This window comes from Pongo abelii, chromosome 15 (assembly GCF_028885655.2).
Source record: "Pongo abelii isolate AG06213 chromosome 15, NHGRI_mPonAbe1-v2.0_pri, whole genome shotgun sequence".
In the NCBI taxonomy this organism is placed as follows: domain Eukaryota; kingdom Metazoa; phylum Chordata; class Mammalia; order Primates; family Hominidae; genus Pongo; species Pongo abelii.
This window is the reverse complement of record NC_072000.2, coordinates 105,014,792-105,020,791: the sequence shown is the minus strand read 5'-3', so window position 1 is coordinate 105,020,791 and position 6,000 is coordinate 105,014,792.

Below are 6,000 nucleotides of genomic sequence, written 5' to 3'. Positions count from 1 at the left end.
GATTGTAACCCAAGAAGCACAGCTGTCCTCACACGAAGATGACATGGTCATCTGTGTGAAGATGTCTAAGGAATTTGCAAAAAATCTACTGGTACTAATACATTAGGACTCACAAGATTGCCAGATACAGGGTCCATTGATTTCTGTATACTAGTAACAAGTAACTGGTGAGGAAAGATGTCTTAACACAATAAACACGAACTACGAAAGAAAAATCAATGAAGTGGACTTTAACAAAATTAAGACCTTTTTTTTTCTCTTTGAAAGTCACTTTTAAGAAAATTAAAAGGCAAGTAAAAGGCTGGGAGAAAATATTTATAAAACACGTCAACTGAAATTAAGGCTGCTGAGGCAGAAATAATTTGATCAAGGTTTGTTGGAATCCAAATGTAAGGCTCAACACAGGAAGACTCACCAACAAAGTTGGGCATATTCCAAAGTCTGTTACTAGCTGGAATGCTTTTATAAGAAATGTAGCAGCAGGAAGAAGGGCTCCTCATATTGGAGATGCTCTTTTTTGGTTTTTTTTTTTTTGAGACAGAGTCTCACTCTGTTGCTCAGGCTGGACTGCAGTGTCAGGATCTCAGCTCATTGCAACCTTCGCCTCCCAGGCTCAAGGGATCCTCCCACCTCAGCCTTCTGAGTAGCTGTGACTATAGGCGTGCGCCATCACACTTAGCTAATTTTTGTTTTTTTTTTTTTTTTTTTTTAGAGACAGGGTTTCACCATATTGTTCAGACTGGTCTTGAACTCCTGGGCTCAAGCGATCTGCCTGCCTTGGCTTCCCAAAGTGCTGGGATTACAGATGTGAGCCGTCGTGCCTGGCTGGAGTTGTCCTTTTCCATTGGTGAGTATATTAATACAGAGGTTACAATCATTGGCTACAGATGACAACATATAGGCTAACATGTTCTACGTGCAAGACAATCAATCAGTAAAACTTCATGATTCAGAAATAAATCAGCACAACTTCATGATTTAGAAACAAATCAGTGTCCTTATTAGTGCCAGTGGGTTACGTATTAATTGGTACATCAGCAGTTGGAAGGACTCACGTTAAAATTCTTTACTCAGGAACAGAGTGTAAGCTGTGAATTGTAAGACTTTCCCTGGCAGTCAATTTGGAAGCCTGCCACATGTGACCTATAGGTTATCAAACATTTATCTGACAAATAACTTATATCCAGAATAGATGAAGAGCACTTACAACTGGATAACAGTAACACAAACAATCCAATTAAGAAATGGGCAGACTGGGTGTGGTGGCTCAGGCCTGTAATCCCAGCAATTTGGGAGGCCGAGGTGGGTGGATCACCTGAGGTCAGGAGTTTGAGACCAGCCTTACCAACATGGTGAACCCCATCTCTAATAAAAATACAAAAATTAGACGGGCGTGGTGGTGGGCGCCTATAATCTCAGCTACACAGGAGGCTGAGGCAGGGAGTATTGCTTGAACCCGGGAGGCGGAAGTTGCAGTGAGCCGAGATCGCACCACTGTACTCCAGCCTGGGTGACAGACTTTCACCTTGTTTTGTTTTGTTTTCTTGCCTTACTGCATATCTGGGACTTCCAGTGCAATGTTGAAAAGCAGCAGTGAGAACAGACATCCTTGCCTTATTCCCTATCTTAGAAAGCAAGCTCTGGGTCCGTTACTATGAAGTGTAATGTTCTACTAAGCTGTTAAACTTCTCTTAGATGCCCTTTATCAGGTCAAGAACATTTCTTTTTTCTTTCCTTTCTTTTTTTTTGTCTCTGTCTAAGAAAAAAAAAAAGGAAGAAACGGGCAAAAGATTTGAACAGACAGTTCACTAAAGTAGGTTTTTAGCATCATCTGTAATTAAGAAAATTAGAATTAAAAATACAGCAAGCTGTCACTACACACCTATTAGAACAGCTAAAATTAACAAGATGCACCATACCAAGTGTCAGCAAAGATGTGGAGTAACTGAATCTCTCATACTCTGCTGGTGGAATATAAAATGGTGCGATCACTTTGCAAACAGTCTGGCAGTTTCTTAGCAAGTTAGACCCACCATCTCCCGTACAACTCAACCATTCCACTCTGAGGTATTTACCCAAGAGAAATTAAAGCACTATGTTTTAACACAAAGACTTGTACACAAATGTTCAGAGAATCTGTTTATAACAACCCAAAACTGGAAAATCCCTGATATCCATTAGTAGAAGAATGGTTGAACAAATTATAGCATATTCATTTGGTAGAGTATTACTCAACAATAAAAAGGAATGAGCTATTGATACACAGAGCAACATGGGTGAAACTCAAAAATCATTATTCGGAGTGGAAGGAGGCAGATCACCCCCCAACCCCCCGCCAAAAAACAAGTACATACTGTAGGATGCCACTCATATAAAATCCAGAAAAATGCAGACTAATCTCTAATGACAGAAGGCAGATCAGTGATTACCTAGGAACAGGGATGGAAGGAGGGATGGTTTACCAAAAGACACCAGGAAACGTTTGCATTTGATGGAAATATCTGTTATCTTGATGGTGGTGTCGGCTTCAAGAGTGTGCACATGTCAAAACTTATCCAATGATGCGCTTTAACTATGAGCAGTTTACTGTAAGTCAATTATGCCTCAATAAAGCTGTAAAAAAAACAACAAAAAGAACCTCTTTCAACGACCTTCTTCCACAGGATCCTGGCTGTGCCTGGTGCAAGGGAGGCTGGGAAAGGCACCCTCTGGCTGGCCGCATTCCTCCACTAGGTGTACAGGGGTTCCATTGGGGAGGAAGGAGCCCAAATGGATGGGGAGGCACCTGACACTCCCCAGGCTCTGAGATCAGAGGGACAATGGGGCCCTGTCCGGCCTCTGCCTTCCTGTTGTGACAGCAGATCCCAGTTCAAACCCTAGCCCCTGACTGCCATGGAGCACACTTACCCTGTGCTCCCACACCTCAGTTCCCCACCTGTAAGGCGGGGTTGAGACCCCAGGGGAGCTGGACCCACGGTGATGCATAAAGGGCTCTGGGGGCCACGTGAAGCTGCTCCATGAACTTTTCCTTCCTGCTCCTCACTTTCCATGTGTGGAGCCCAGAGGGAACACACCGGCCTGGTTTGGGGGTCACCAGCACAAAGCCCAGAGCAAGGTGATCATGGGATGGGGGGCTGCTGGGAAGAGCCCTGTCACCTGAGAAGGCCAGAGGTGGCCGGAGATGTTGGTGGAAGAAGACTCGGTCCACAGGCCTGGGCCAGGATGGCTCCTTCCTTCTGCCCCCCAATCCTGGCTGGAGCGGGATGTCCCTCTCCACACTGTGCCTTTGAGGCTGGCCGCGGCCACTGTTCCATGAGCTGAGCAGCCCCTAGATCCCTTGCAGGCACTAGAAGCGGCTGGAACACAGAGGAAAGGCGGAAATAATTTTCCTGCCCAGTGGAGTGAGGCAAGTTGGTGGCCGCCTCTGTGGCCCCATTTCCAACAAGGGCAGCCTGGGACATCCCGCAGCCACAGCCCTCCCGCCACCTCACGTCCCTTTACGAGGAGCTCAGTGCCTGGCACAGAGGGTGCCCCAGCATCAGAGTCTCCCAGTTATTTGCCCCCAGGACCAAAACTGCAAGTGCCTCCTGGACAAGCCTCTTGTTTGCCACCTCATCCCCTGCTCACAGGGAAGATTTTCTGAATAGTCATGTGAGAAGTGGATCGGGGCTGGGGGTGCATTTCCAGTCCACAGAAGAAGAGACAAGGAAACTGAGCTCAGAGAGGAGAATGTCTTGCCCGGGGCAGTCGTGGGCAGGCAGGACCAGGCCCGAGGTTTCCTGGGGCCCAGGCAGGAGGCCTGACCAGTGGCCGTGTGGACATCTGGGGGACGTAAGGGTCACCCATGCCTTGACTGGCACTGTCTTGTGTGGGAGCCAGAAGAGCAGCAGATGCGGGCATACCCTCGAGGGGCTACTGGGAGGCTGGGAGGAGCGCATGTGGGGCCATTAAAGGATGGAGTAGCGAAGACAGGTGCGTCTTCTGGGCCAAGAAATGGTGTCCTGGACAGAGGTGGGGTTGCACAGACAGAGCCCCTCCCCCCACCATTCCAGGGGCCCTGGATCACATGAGTCTCTTTTTTTCTTCCTTTTTTTAAGAGACAGGGTCTTGCTCTGTCACCCAGCCTGGAGTGCATAAGAGACAGGGTCTTTCTCTGTCACCCAGCCTGGAGCGCTGCGTGCAATCACAATTCTCTGAAGCCTTGACCTCCCAGGCTCAAGTGATCCTCCCACCTCAGCCTCCTCAGTAGCTGGGCCCACAGGCACCCGCTACCATGCCAGGCTAATTTTTTAATTTTTACTTGTTGTAGAGATGGCGTCTCCCTATGTTGCTCAGGCTGGTCTCGAACGCCTGAGTTCAAGTGATCCTCCCACCTCGGCTACCCAAAGTGCTAGGATCACAGGCCTGAGGCACCGGACCTGATGGAGCCTCTTTTTTTTTATGGGAATGTTGCCTCCTGTTTTGAGCAGGGACAAGGGGAAAGGAGGCTGAGTGTGTGTGCCTGTGGGTGGTCGGGGTGGAGGGCAGCCTGCAAGGGGAGTGAGGGGGCAGGAGACCCTCAGCATCTGCCAAGAGGATGAGTCACATCAGCGACACCAGTGAGCCCATGGAAGGCCTTGAGTGCCTGGATGGGATGCGGCAGGCAGGCAGATGAGAACCATGGCAGGTTCTTGAGCAGAGGAGAGGCAGAGTGAGAGGATACTGGAACAGATACAAGGCAGGTTTCAGAGACAGGGGCAGGCAGGAGACTACGGGAACTCCCCAGAAGGAGGAGGGAGCTTCTTGGCTGGGAATGGGGGATGTGGGGGCCCGCCGGGCTCTGGGCACCCTCGGCTTCCATCTTTCAGGCCAGTATCCCAACTCCACACTGCCTCAGTCTCCACCTCCAATCCATACCACTCAGGGCAGTGTCAGGCGAGCACAGCAGGATTTGGTGCCTAGCCTCCAGGCAGCCTGGCTCGTGGCCATCCCTGACTTCAGGCACTGCTTCTTGCCATGTTCCTGCCACCTAAGGCTCTTAGAGGTCTGGACTCCAACTCGCTGCCCTAGAGTCCAGGCCCCTGCAGGACGCTCCTCCTTCCACCGGCTTGGCAAGCCTCCCCCAGGCCTGGAGTCCTGCCCAGAGGCACTGGCCACACTGCCGCTGTCCGGATGCCACATACACCTGTGGGGCAGAGTACAGGGGCAGATGTGTTCTCCTTGTGGTCCTACTGCATTAACCACAGAGGAGTTGATCAGTGCCGGCCTCTGGCTCCATGCTCTGGTATGGCCAGCCCGTGCGCCAAGGCTCTTGGGGAACCTTCTTCAGCCCTGCCTGCTGACTCCCCCTCACACTGGGGTTCAGCCCTCTGGTGTTCCCATGGTCACTCCGTCCCTCCCTCATTCATTCATTCATTCATTCAGCTTATCTCTGCCTGCACCTACAGTGGTCTCAGCTTTGGGCGACAAGCCTCTGCAGGTTTGGGGAGGCACCTGGAACTAGGGCCAGTCCTGCCTGGAGGGCCCATGGTGGGGCAGAGAAGGACATCCCTGGGCAGGGACAGTCACTGAGGTCAGAACCAAGCTCAAGGGCACACAGAGAAACACACCAACTAGGGATTGGGGAGGGCTTCCTGGAGGAGGGGGTGCCTGAATGGAGACCAAAAGGCCTAGGTGCGATGCAGGAGATGAAAGGACAAGGCTGCTTCAGGCTGAGGAACAGCATGTGCCAATGTCCCCTGTGGGTCCTTTGCTGTAGCTGTCCCTTGCAAGCTTGGTGAAGACCCTGCCGAGGAAGGGGTCCATGTTCTGCCTCCTGGCCAGGGCTGTTGGGATTGAACAGCACCCGGGGTGGGGCCCCAGTCCGGGCCTCTGGAGGAGCTGATGTGTGCCCTGGAGAAGGGACTAGGAGAAATGGCTGGGAGAAGACGGGAGGGCGCTGGTGGTTTCCAACCCCCTGAAACACTGTCCTGCCTCGGCAGAGGAGGTTAGCCCTGCCCCTGTGGGGCCACAATTGTAGCT